Here is a 14,556-nt window from a genome sequence, read left to right on the forward strand (position 1 = left end):
TCTCTCTCTCTCTCTCTCTCTCTCTCTCTCTGCCTGTCTCTCTCTCTCTCTCTCTCTCTGCCTGTCTCTCTCTCTCTCTCTCTCTCTCTGCCTGTCTCTCTCTCTCTCTCTCTGCCTGTCTCTCTCTCTCTCTCTCTCTGTCTGTCTCTCTGTCTGTCTCTCTCTCTCTCTCTCTGCCTGTCTCTCTCTCTCTCTCTCTCTCTCTCTGCCTGTCTCTCTCTCTCTCTCTCTGCCTGTCTCTCTCTCTCTGCCTGTCTCTCTCTCTCTCTCTCTCTGCCTGTCTCTCTCTCTCTCTCTCTCTCTCTGCCTGTCTCTCTCTCTCTCTCTCTCTGCCTGTCTCTCTGTCTGTCTCTCTCTGTCTGTCTGAAACACAGCCATATCTGACAATGTATAAAGACTCCAGGTCCTGCTCTGACTTGAGAAGCTGGACGATGTTTCCTCTGACACATTGGTGCGGCTGGCTTCCGGGGTTAAGCGAGCATTGTGTCAAGAAGCAGTGCGGCTTGGCAGGGTTGTGTTTCGGAGGACGCATGGCCCTTCGCCTCTCCAGAGTCCGTGGAGGAGTTACAGCGATGGGACAAGATTTGACCTACCAATTGGGGGAGGAAAAGGGGTAAAAAATAATTGGAAACGGGGATGAAGGGACAACCTGAATGTAACGCTAATTTTGTTAATTAGTCTTCCCTGTAGCTCAGTTGGTAGAGCATGGTGTTTGCAACGCCAGCATGGTGTGTGCAACGCCAGGGTTGTGGGTTTGGTTCCCACGGGGGACCAGTACAAAAACAATAATAATAATGTATGAAATGTATGTATTCACTACTGTAAGTCGCTCTGGATAAGAGCGTCTGCTAAATGACTAAAATGTAAAAATGTAAAATGTTAACAATTAAAAATAAAATAAAAAATACAATAGTATTTTTTGTCACGTTTTGGAAACCGGTGTAGACTAACTGTGAAATCCTTACTGCTGGGTCCATTTTCTATCAATGCATTCTTAAAAATACTTTAAAAAAAAAAAAAAAAAAAATATATATATATATATAATACAAGTGACCCGGCCAAGTGAAACTGAGGGCAGCTGGTGGCGGGTTTAGTTTTGGTGTTATTCGTTTCACTGTCTGTCTCAAAACGTTCCTCAACCTGCCTGCCCTGAGGGGAAGACAGCCTGTCAGAGAGAGAGGTTTATGGTTTTGACTATCTGTGACTCACTCCTGAGGGGCTTTCTTGCCTGGGCAGGAAGAGGAAGTAGTTTTAGGGGGACCTGTCCTCTCTGCTAGCCTGGTCCCAGATCTGTCGTCTCCCTCTGTGGCCTGGTCCCAGATCTGTCGTCTCCCTCTGTGGCCTGGTCCCAGATCTGTCGTCTCCCTCTGTGGCCTGGTCCCAGATCTGTCGTCTCCCTCTGTGGCCTGGTCCCAGATCTGTCGTCTCCCCTCTGTGGCCTGGTCCCAGATCTGTCGTCTCCCTCTGTGGCCTGGTCCCAGATCTGTCGTCTCCCTCTGTGGCCTGGTCCCAGATCTGTCGTCTCCCTCTGTGGCCTGGTCCCAGATCTGTCGTCTCCCTCTGTGGCCTGGTCCCAGATCTGTCGTCTCCCTCTGTGGCCTGGTCCCAGATCTGTCGTCTCCCTCTGTGGCCTGGTCCCAGATCTGTTTGTGCTCTTGCCTATTCCAGTGCTGTCATTTGTCAAGCCAAATATGACAATGAGTGACAAGGAGTTGGCATGAAAGCACAAACCGATCTGGGACCAGGCTACTTCACAGCCGCAAATCAAATGTTATTTGTCACATGCTTTGTAAACAACAGGTGTGGACTAACAGTGAAATGCTTACTGACGGGCTCTTTCCAACAATGCAGAGAGAAATATAGAAAAATGTATAGAAAAATAATAACACAAGGACTAAATACACAGTGAGTTAGGATAACTTGGCTCTATAGACGGGGTACCAGTACCGAGTCGAAGTGCAGGCGTACTAGGTAATTGAGATAGATATATATATACACACACACATAGGTAGGGATAAAGTGACTGGATAGATAATAAACAATAACAGCAGCCGTATGTAATGAGTCAAAAGAGTCAGTGCAAAAATGGTCAATGCGGATAATCCGGGTAGCTATTTAGCTGTCTTACAGCTTGTGGGTAGAAGCTGTTCAGAGTCCTGTTGGTGCCAGACTGGGTGCATCGGTACCGCTTGCCGTTCGGTAGCGGAGTATACAGTCTATGGCTGGAGTCTTTGATCATTTTTAGGGCCTTTGTCTGACACCGCCTGGTATAGAGGTCCTGGTTGGCAGGGAGCTAATCCCCAGTGATGTACTGGGCCGTACGCACTGCCCTATAGCTCTTTTGCAGTCAAATGCAAAGCAGTTGCCATACCAGGCGGTGATGCAGCCAGTCAAGATGTTTTCAATGGTGCAGCTGTATAACTTTTTGAGGATCTGAGGGCCCATGCCAAATCTATTCAGCCTCCACAATGGGAAGAGGTGTTGTCGTACACTCTTCACGACTGTGTTGATGTGTGTGTGTGTGTGTGTGTGGACCATGATGGTTCTTAGTGATGTGGACACTGAGGAACTTGAAGCTCTTGATCTGCTCCACAACATCCCCGTTGGTGTAGATGGGGGGATGCTCAGCCCTCCGTTTCCTGTAGTCCACGATCAGCTCCTTTGTCTTGCTGATGTTGAGGGAAAGGTTGTTGTCCTGGCACCACACAGCCAGGTCTCTGACCTCCCTGTAGGCTGTCTCGTCGACGTCGGTGAACAGGCCTACCACTGTCGTGTCGTCTGCAAACTTAATGATGGTGTTGGAATCGTGCTTGGCCACGCAGTTGTGGGTGAACAGGGAGTACATGAAGGACTAAGCACACACCCCTGAGGGGCCCCCGTATTGAGGGTCAGAGTGGCTGATGTGTTGTTGCCTAACCTCACCACCTGGGGACGGCCCATCAGGAAGTCCAGGATCCAGTTGCAGAGGGAGGTGTTTAGTCCCAGGGTCCTTAGCTTAGTGATGAGCTTGGAGGGCACAATGATGTTGAACGCTGAGCTGTAGTTATTGTTTATAAAGACTTCTTTCTATATGCCATTTAAACCAGTAACCTATTGTTTTATAAAGACTTCCATATGCCGTTGAAACCAGTAACCTAATGTTTTAGACAGACATCTACACGCCGTTGAAACCAGTAACCTATTTCTCTCATGTTCTATTGGTTATCAACATTCTTTCATTGTCCGGTAGCCAAACTCGTATTGGCTCGTAGCCTATTGCCTTGTGCGCATTGCTGCGCTAATAATGTTTTATGAATTTGGGATCTATCGTCCCACGACTGTCCCAGAGTCTGTTTGGGCTATTTCTTTCTCGACAAGCTGACCAATAGGATAGGTCAACTTTTCTACTATGGGGGGGGATAGTTGATTGACATAGGCTGATAGGTGGCCCGTCCTGAAGGCTAGCTAGGGGTAATTTCCCTAAGTAGATTTTAATAAACAGCCTAATTAGCCTATGCCTGTCTATACCGAAATAAATCAAATGATTCAAAATAGGCTACTAAAAGCATGATTTAGCCACAGAGAATCATTGGCTTTCCCTTACAAAATAATAAGTTGTGGATTGTTTTTAAATCATATTGTCTACAGTCGGAAAGGAAAGGCAGTGCGTGTAATTTGGGCAGCATGTGCTGCAAATACCAATTAGATGATTGTTGAGTTGCGACTGTCAGTGAAAAGTAGTAGAGACGTCCAGCCAAGCATATCGCAATATTTTTAAAATTCAATCGCAGAAAAAACATAGTTTGAAAAACAAATAGCTACTGCTGTAAAGATGAGACAATTTAAAAAGACAATCTGTCTTTTAGTTATCGAAATATTCAACTTTTAATTTAGCAAACAACATCTTATTGGCACCAGTGGACAACGTCGGCCATTTTCCCCAGTGAGTCAGCAATGCGCATATTCACCCTTTGTCATCGTTGGGTCAGTGACACTTAAGTTAGTTTTTGAAACAATAATTTCATATTCCAGTCTGTGCTAGCAAAACAGTCCTGTAGCTTAGCATCTGCGTCATCTGACCATTTCCGCATTGAGCGCGTCACTGGTACACCCTGTTTTGAGTTTTTGCTTGTAAGCCGGAATAAGGACGATAGAGTTATGGTCAGATTTCCCAACTGGAGGGCGAGAGAGAGCTTTGTATGTGTCTCTATAGTTTTTTTTTTTTAAGTTGCAAAGGTGACATGCTGGTAGAAATTAGGTAAAACATATTTCACTTTTCCTACATTAAAGTCTGTGGCCACTAGGAGCGCCGCCTCTGGGTGAGCATTTTCTTGTTTACTTATGGCCCTATAAAGCTTTGTTGAGTGCAGTCTTAGTGCCATCATCGGTTTGTGGTGGTAGATGGCTACGAAAAATATAGATAAAATCTCTTGGTTAATAGTGTTGTCTACAGCTTATCGTGAGGTATTCTAACTCATGCGAGTAGAACCTTGAGACTTCCTTAACATTAAGAGATCACGCACTACTTGTTCTTTAAGGGACACCGCCTCCTCTGAGCTTCCCCGACACTGCCTTACTGTCCTGCTGATTTGTATAGGGAAAAACCTGCTGGATTTATATTTACCATGTCCTTGTTCAGCTACGACTCGGAGAAACATAGGATATTACAGTTCTTCAAATCACATTGATAGGATGATCTCGAACGGAGCTCATCCAGTTTATTCTCCGGTGATTGCACGTTCTCCAATAGAACAGTGGGCAGAGGCGATTTACCCGACCGTATTTTAGTCAGGTATCCCCCAGCCTCTATAGCGCAGTTTTTTTTTTTTTCTCCAATGTCGGGCATTTTTAGTCCTGCTCCACGATAATCAATGTCTTTCGACCTCCGACTCAATGAAGTAGAAGTCGTCCTCCAAATCGAGGTTAGTGATCACTGTTCTGATGTCCAGAAGCTCTTTTCGGGTCGTAGGAAACGACGGCGGGAGAGATCAGCGCAGAATAGGTCAGGAGCCCGTGAAACGCCCGCCATTCCCTCCGGCGCCGTTCTATCGTCCCTGCTACTACTAATAATGTTCCGGCAAGTTCTGTAGGAGCAGCATGCAGCACCGCTGTCAGTCAGTCTGTCGACTATACAGCTCTTTTTAGACGAGCTCTCAAAATATACAGCGTTGTGATTGAGTCCACCTGGGAACAGCCAAGCATATCTCTGCCATTCATTTGTGTCTGATTGTAGCCTATAGATGGGGATCTGTGAAACTCACTCCTTAGCCTGTAGTGCCGCCACTTATGCTACTAAATTGGGTATTTTTCCGTAGCATGATTGGTTATAACGCTTCAGGAGGGCGGTCACCAGTCTATGTGAGGCAGAGGTCCCGTGTTTTGAGTCTCGGGAAATGAGACTGGTTCAGGAGGAAGAGGTACGGCTAAGCGAGCACAGTGTGACGCCACTTTACGTGAGCACCGAGCCCCGCCGAGTAACTCGGTCAGACAGCGCCGCTCTCAGCTTAGCTCCCTGCCTCCTCCTACACATGGCAGTCAGTGGAATGAAACCGTAGCCCGGCCTCTCTCTCTCTCTCTCTCTCTCTCTCTCTCTCTCTCTCTCTCTCTCACTCTCACTCTCTCTCTCACACTAGTGAAATAGCAGACCAGGAGAATACACAGTTTATTATTAACAGTGGTGTGTCAGTGCTCCTACAGACAGAGGATAGACACTACGTGGGGGGGGGGGGGGGGGGGTAGTAGAGGGCCATTTGGGATGCAGTCAGACGGTCAGCACCATGCATGGACACCACCTCAGCCAAAATTCACACGCAGGCATACACACACACACGCAGGCACACACACACACACACGCAGGCACACGCAGGCGCACACACACACACATGCAGGCACATACAGACGACAGCTTCTATATCTCGTCTATTGCTTGGACCCGCACAGTCGTGCACACACTTGTCTATCTGTCAATCTCTCGGTGTGTTTGTGTCTGTCAATCTCTCGGCCTGGGTGTGTCTGTCAATCTCTCGGCCTGGGTGTGTCTGTCAATCTCTCGGCCTGTTTGTGTCTGTCAATCTCTCGGCCTGTTTGTGTCTGTCAATCTCTCTGCCTGTTTGTCTCTCTGTCAATCTCTCGGCCTGTTTGTGTCTGTCAATCTCTCGGCCTGTTTGTCTCTCTGTCAGTCTCTGTCTGTTTTAGTGATGCACCGGTAGGACATTTTTGACCAATACCGATATCCAATATTTTCCTTACCAAAAAAAACAATACCATTCTGGTACAGTTAAATAGTTACACACACACACATGAACGCAGCGGTCTAAGGCACTGCGTCTCAGTGCTAGAGGCGTCGCTACAGTCCCTTGTTCGAATCCAGGCTGTATCACATAGACTGATACCCCATTTCATTGGTCCACATTACAACTTTGTTTAACATTATCTAGTCTAAATATGTCATTATTCCACCAATTGTAACCTTCTGTATCACTTTCAATGAGGTACTTTTATTTTCAAGGCAAACCGCAAATTCCACTTTTGTGCCTAATCCTTATTGTGGCTAGCTTCACAACACATAACCCGGTCCAGTCAAGCCTCACTAGCCAGATGACGCTAGCTGGCTGCTTATAACGTTAGCTTTGGGCAACAGGGTTAAGTAGCTGGCTGCTTATAACGTTAGCTTTGGGCAACAGGGTTAAGTAGCTAGCTAGCTATTTATGTTCATGAACTGAAGTTCAATTTCACTAGGCGAACAACAAGTGGCTACCTAGCTAATACTTACTCACATGGATTCCTAAATCATTGCTAAGAATAATGAAAATGACTGCAGTTTCTACTGGTCCTTGTTTTCAGGCTGGTTGTATTGGTGCTAGCTAGGTACCAAGCTAAAGCTAGTTAGCTACTCCAGAAGTTGCGGTCGAACAAATAATGCTTTATTACCAACACGGTATCGTAAACACATCGTTCGTGGCCGGTGCGTGCTTGTTTGCAGACTTTTTTTGTACAGTTTTGACAGTGCTACTGATAGTAGTAGTGGTGGCGCTTGGCTTGAACGGGCAAATTCAGAACACACAACATTCTATGATAGAACTGTGTTATTTGACGTGTCAAATTAAAAGCTTATTAAACGCGTCAAATAGTGTTATTTGACGTGCATCTTTTTTGACACGCAAACACCCAAACGGCGTTCCGTATTATGTATGTCGTGAAGCTAATAGCAGTGACGCTATTACTGTGTAACTCCGGTAGGGCAACATCTGGAAAAATAGCGCACTTGGTAACGTTAGTGTGTACCGGTGCTCGACCAGTCGCGAAAGCCAATAATCACCCTCGACATAGAACGGTTGATTGTCAAGGGCATGAATTCAATTATCTTGGCGTTTTAATGGATTTCGCCTTTGTGTTGTCTCACTGAAATGTTCTTATTCTTTCAAATGACTGCTGGACATGTTGACTGCTGGACATGTTGACTGCTGGACTTGTTGACTGCTGGACTTGTTGACTGCTGGACTTGTTGACTGCTCGACATGTTGACTGCTCGATCCACACAGCAGACATTGTGGGCTAGGTTAGGAATGCTGTGTTGACATCGGTTTTGCACATCGGCGTTAAACTAGACATCGGGCCGATACCGACGTTGGCATTTTTTAGCTAATATCGGCCCGATTACGATATATTCACTGACTATATCGTGCATCCTTTGTCTGTTTGTGTCTGTGGGTATCTTTTATCTCTGAGGTACAAAAGTGTGTTGTGATGGGACAGACAGGATGGGATTTACTCAGTAAATGGTACTCACTTCCTGTGCAACTGCCACAGGCCCAGCCCCAGGATTAGGGTTGCAGACGGAGTGGAGGGCTCTGACCGGGGGTTTGGGTTTAGTCATCTCCAGAACAGACGGAGTGGAGACAGCTCTGACCGGGGGTTTGGGTTTAGTCATCTCCAGAACAGACGGAGTGGAGGGCTCTGACCGGGGGTTTGGGTTTAGTCATCTCCAGAACAGACGGAGTGGAGACAGCTCTGACCGGGGGTTTGGGTTTAGTCATCTCCAGAACAGACAGAGTGGAGACAGCTCTGACCGGGGGTTTGGGTTTAGTCATCTCCAGAACAGACAGAGTGGAGGGCTCTGACCGGGGGTTTGGGTTTAGTCATCTCCAGAACAGACAGAGTGGAGACAGCTCTGACCGGGGGTTCGGGTTTAGTCATCTCCAGAACAGACGGAATGGAGGGCTCTGACCGGGGGTTTGGGTTTAGTCATCTCCAGAACAGACGGAGTGGAGACAGCTCTGACCGGGGGTTTCGGGTTTAGTCATCTCCAGAACAGACAGAGTGGAGAGGGCTCTGATTTAATGACGGAGACTAAATGGGACCTGACCTTCCCCTCCCAAAGCTTCCCAGTCCCATCACCTCCATCAACACCATTCACATCATGAGCCTCAAATATAACCACACACACACACTCACTCACTCACTCCCCCCCCACACACACACACACACACACACGGGGGGTGAACTGCAGGCTTGGTTCACAGCGTCAGGTTCAGATCATGTATAAAAGACAAAAAGCTTGAAAGGAGGACGCCGCCTGCTGTGTGTGGTGTCAGGAGTCCATCTGTACCCTGTGTGTGGTGCCAGGAGTCCATATGTACCCTGTGTATGGTGTCAGGAGTCCATCTGTACCCTGTGTGTGGTGTCAGGAGTCCATCTGTACCCTGTGTGTGGTGTCAGGAGTCCATCTGTACCCTGTGTGTGGTGCCAGGAGTCCATCTGTACCCTGTGTGTGGTGCCAGGAGTCCATCTGTACCCTGTGTGTGGTGCCAGGAGTCCATCTGTACCCTGTGTGTGGTGCCAGGAGTCCATCTGTACCCTGTGTGTGGTGCCAGGAGTCCATCTGTACCCTGTGTTTTCCCTGTGTGTGGTGCCAGGAGTCCATCTGTACCCTGTGTGTGGTGCCAGGAGTCCATCTGTACCCTGTGTGTGGTGTCTGGAGTCCATCTGTACCCTGTGTGTGGTGCCAGGAGTCCATCTGTACCCTGTGTGTGGTGCCAGGAGTCCATCTGTACCCTGTGTGTGGTGCCAGGAGTCCATCTGTACCCTGTGTGTGGTGTCTGGGGTCCATCTGTACCCTGTGTGTGGTGTCAGGAGTCCATCTGTACCCTGTGTGTGTGTTTCGCCATACGGTCTGATAGAGATGATGTCATGATGCAGAGAATCACAACCAGTGACACATCCATCCTGGGTTAGATAACACCACCAGGGTCCTACACACACACACACACACGCACACAGTACAAACAAATACACACACGCAGTACACACACGCAGTACACACACGCAGTACACACACACGCAGTACACACACACACACACACACACACAGTACAAACACCCACACAGGGCCACATTACCAGAAACATGAGCTCTCCTGCCTTGTGCATGCTGTCATGACCAGCAGGAAAATAATCGATTTCATTAAACTGACTGGCTGTGTCAACACCCCTGTCCTCTTTTCCACGTTATAGTAACCCCCGTTTACGACACAACTGTTTGCGTGTTGTTGGTAGACTTCCCGAACTAAGCCTCTAAATACGCTATGTCTAGGCAATATGATGTTACATAGACCTATCAACCTTCCCGAACTAACCCTCTAAATACGCTATGTCTAGGCAATAGGATGCTACATAGACCTATCAACCTTCCCGAACTAACCCTCTAAATACGCTATGTCTAGGCAATATGATGTTACATAGACCTATCAACCTTCCCGAACTAACCCTCTAAATACGCTATGTCTAGGCAATATGATGTTACATAGACCTATCAACCTTCCCGAACTAACCCTCTAAATACGCTATGTCTAGGCAATATGATGTTACATAGACCTATCAACCTTCCCGAACTAACCCTCTAAATACGCTATGTCTAGGCAATATGATATTACATAGACCTATCAACCTTCCCGAACTAACCCTCTAAATACGCTATGTCTAGGCAATAGGATGCTACATAGACCTATCAACCTTCCCGAACTAACCCTCTAAATACGCTATGTCTAGGCAATATGATGTTACATAGACCTATCAACTTTTTTTTTTTTTAAATTTAAATTTGATTTCATTGTTATTTTACCAGGTAAGTTGACTGAGAACACGTTCTCATTTACACCAACGACCTGGGGAATAGTTACAGGGGAGAGGAGGGGGATGAATGAACCAATTGGAAGCTGGGGATGATTATATGGCCGTGATGGTATGAGGGCCTGATTCAGAGTTTAGCCAGGACACCGGGGTGGCCCTCTGAAGATGTATGGGAGGGCAATTAGATACCTCTACGCGAGGTATAACAAAACGACACGACCATGTTTTCCTATATCTCTTAAGGTCTCCCATATAGGAAATGGATGGTTGTTTGAAAGGTATTTTACTTCAAAAGTGGTTAAATTGATAGACGTTGTGACACCCCCCCCCCTTTAACTCAGTGTGGAATACATGTTGTCTGCCCTACATACAGAAACAAACAGCAGTGAGATATTGTAATGCACATTTTGAAAATATAGCCCTGTAAACACACAGATATACAATAGGTAGAATTATCAACTGTGATTATTTATGATGGACTTCATTTTTTTGGTAGCTGTTTTCTATAGACAACTTTCCAAGTCAAATCTTCTCTCATTCAGTGCTGTATGGTCCTGCCTGACACAAATGCATACAGTATTGTTTTTTTTTTCTCGTTTTTTTAAAATGTGTTTATTGTGAATCTGCTCTATAAAACTTGTTTTATTTTTCTCCAAATTCAGTTTTCTTAGTTTTAGTTTTTCCAGGTTTCAATTTTTTTTCTCCCATTTTCAATCTCAAAATCACACTTTTTCCCATTAAAAAAAAAACGGCAACATTTGACGTTCTAAGTTCTCAACAATACTGAAACGACATCAGGAGACCTCTTTTCAGGTCTGGGAAAAATCTGAAGTAATGTTGAATGTTGAGTGCCTTTAATTCCACTTTGCGCCAGTCAGAGGCCGTTGTTCGGTTAGCAACGTTTCTTGTAGCGCTCATGTGATTTGCAGAGTTTGCTAAACAAATGGCCACTGGATTGAGACAAATAATCATGATATCATTCTGCTAGGTAGGCATACGCTACATTGTAGTTAAACATTTTAATTGGGAAGGTTTTTGGGAAAGCCTTCCCATCTACGTGCAGACGGTTATCGTTAGCATTATCGCTAACGGCTGCAAAGTGTAGACTACACATAAGAACACCACACATAGACAGGCATTCCGTCAATATTTTTATTTATTTTTTATGTCTGAATTCCATTTTAATGTCTGGATTCTGTGATTCCGTCAGCGTTTTCTACAACGCAGATTTTATAGGGCCCTACTAAACTCAAAGTGCAGGATAATAACCTGGCTGGAGTGGGGGTGGGTAAATCTAAGCACGTAGTCAGTTGTCTGCCCTATATACAGAAACAAACAAACATTAGGATATTGTAATGCACCTTAAACACAGGAAATATCTTATATGAATGTTTATGATGAACTTCACTTTTTGGTAGCTGATTTTTAATAGCCAACTTTCCAAGTCAAATTTCCTCTCATTCAGTGCTGTATGGTCCTGCCTGACAAAAATACACTATATGTACACAAGTATGTGGACACCCCTTCAAATGAGTGGATTCGGCTATTTCAGCCACACCCGTTGGTGACAGATGTATAAAATCGAGCACACAGCCATGCAATCTCCAGAGACAAACATTGGCAGTAGAATGGCCTTACTGAAGAGCTCAGTGACTTTCAACGTGGCACTGTCATAGGATGCCACATTTCCAACAAGTCAGTTCGTAAAATTTCTGCCCTGCTAGAGCTGCCCCCGGTCAACTAAGTGATGTTATTGTGAAGTGGAAACATCTAGGAGCAACAGCGGCTCTGCCGTGAAGTGGTAGGCCACACAAGCTCACAGAACGGGACCAGTGAGTGCTTAAGCGTGTAAAAATCGTCTGTCCTCGGTTGCACCACTCACTACCGTCTTCCAAACTGCCTCTGGAAGCAACGTCAGCACAATAACTGTTCGGTGGGAGCTTCATGAAATGGGTTTCCATGGACGAGTAGCCGAACACGAGCCTAAGATCACCAATGCTCAATGCCAAGCGTCGGCTGGAGCGGTGTAAAGCTCGCCGCCATTGGACTCTGGAGCAGTGGAAATGGGTTATCTGCAGTGATGAATCAACATCTTGGCAGTCCGACGGACGAATCTGGGTTTGGCGGATGCCAGGAGAACGCTACCTGCCACAATGCATAGTGCCAACTGTAAAGTTTGGTGGAGGAGGAATAATGGTCTGAGGCTGTTTTTTATGGTTCGGGCCAGGCCCCTTAGTTCCAGTGAAGGGAACTCTTAATGCTACAGTATACAATGACATCCTAAATGATTCTGTGTTTCCAACTTTGTGGCAACAGTTTGGGGAAGGCCCTTTCCTGTTTCAGCATGACCATGCCCCCCCCCCATGCACAATGTGAGGTCCATACAGAAATGGTTTGTCAAGATCGGTGTGGAAGAACTTGACTGGCCTGCAACGAGCCCTGACCTCAACTCCATCGAACACCTTTGGGATGAATTGGACCGCTGACTGTGAGCCAGGCCTAATTGCCCCAGAAGAGTGGGGCAATTAGGCCTGGCTCCACAGATGAACGTTGGAGTTCTGTCAGAGTGACCATCGGGTTCTCGGTCACTTCCCTGACCAAGGGCCACCTTACCCAGCAAAGGGGGGACCAATTGCATATTAATGCCCATGATTTTGGAATGAGATGTTTGACGAGAAGGTGTCCACATACTTTTCGTCATGTAGTGTAATTTAATCTCTGAGAAATTAACCTAATTGATTGCATCCATATCGGCCATTTTAATTTATAGGATTCATATAATATTGAATAATTATAGTACCCAACGTCCGATTTGGACCGAACCTTTTTCGAACAATGAGTTAGACATAAAGAATCCAAAGAAATGGTCAAACAAACCCCACGTCAATACCACCCCAACAATGAGTATATACAGTGCATTCAGAAAGTATTAAGACCCCTTGACTTTTTCCACATTTTGTTACATTACGGCCTTATACTAAAATAGATTAAATTGTTTTTCCCCATTTATCAATCTATACAGAATAAACCATAATGACAAAGCGAAAACAGGTTTTTAGAATTTTTGCAAATGTAAAAAAATATATATATATATAAACTGAAATCACATTTACATAAGTATTCAGAACCTTTACTCAGTACTTTGTTGAAGCACCTTTGGCAGCGATTACAGCCTTTAGTCTTCTTGGGTATGACGCTACAAGCTTGGCACACCTGTATATGGTGAGTTTCTCCCATTCTTCTCTGCAGATTCTCTCAAGCTCTGTCACTTTGGATGGGGAGCGTCACTGCACATCTATTTTCAGGTCCCTCCAGAGATGTTCGATCAGGTTCAAGTCCGGGCTCTGCCTGAGCCACTCAAGGACATTCCCGAGACTTGTCTCGATGCCACTCCTGCCTCATCTTGGCTGTGTGCTTAGGGTTGTTGTCCTGTTGGAAGGTGAACCTTCGCCCCAGTCTGAGGTCCTGAGCACTCTGGAGCATGTTTTCATCAAGGACCTCTCTGTACTTTGCTTCGTTCATCTTTCCCTCAAACCTGACTCGTCTCCCTGTCCCTGCCGATGAAAAACACCCCCACAGCATGATGCTGCCACCACCATGCTTCACTGTAGGGATGGTGCCAGGTTTCCTCCAGACGTGACGCTTGGCATTCAGGCCAAAGAGTTCAATCTTGTTTCTCATGGTCTGAGAGTCCTGCCTTTTGGCAAACTCCAAGTGGGCTGTCGTGCCTCTTACTGAGCAGGGGCTTCCGTCTGGCAACTCTACCATAAAGGCCTGATTTGATCGAGTGCTGCAGAGATGGTTGTCCTTCTGGAGGGTTCTCCCATCTCCACAGATGACCTTGGTCACTTCCCTGACCAAGGGCCCCCTTACTCATTGTTATAACAAAGTTTGGATGCATCGGGGCATTTCGCGCATATAGGCTTAGGTGTCCACTGTGCATGTGTGTATATTTATTCATTTATTTATATATATATATATATATATATATATATATATATATATATATATATATATATATATATATATATATATTTATTTTTTATTTTTTTTCTTCTATATTTATTTATATATATATATATATATATATATATATATATATATATATATATATATATATATATATATATATATATAAATATAAATATAAATAAATATAAATAAATATATTTTATACATATTTCAGTACAGGTGAATCAAAGCTGGGACAGAGAGATTGAAAAACAGCTTCTATCTCAAGGCCATCAGACTGTTAAACAGCCATCACTAACATTGAGTGGCTGCTGCCAACATACTGACTCAACTCAAGCCACTTTAATAATGGGAAAATTGATGTAATCAATTTATCACTCGCCACTTTATATTATTTATATTAGATAATGTTTACATAACCTACATTATTCATCTCATATGTATATACTGTACGTCATACCATCTACTGCATCTTGCC

The 14,556-nt window shown here is 45.3% G+C and overlaps 1 protein-coding gene across 3 annotated transcripts in view; it reads left to right on the forward strand.

Moving 5' to 3' along the window:
• sos2 (son of sevenless homolog 2 (Drosophila)) overlaps positions 1-14,556 on the forward strand; it is a 101,901-nt gene that overhangs the window by 12,670 nt on the left and 74,675 nt on the right. The gene's annotated exons all lie outside the window — the stretch shown is intronic.

Source organism: Salmo trutta, chromosome 33 (genome assembly GCF_901001165.1).
Source record: "Salmo trutta chromosome 33, fSalTru1.1, whole genome shotgun sequence".
Lineage (NCBI taxonomy): Eukaryota > Metazoa > Chordata > Actinopteri > Salmoniformes > Salmonidae > Salmo > Salmo trutta.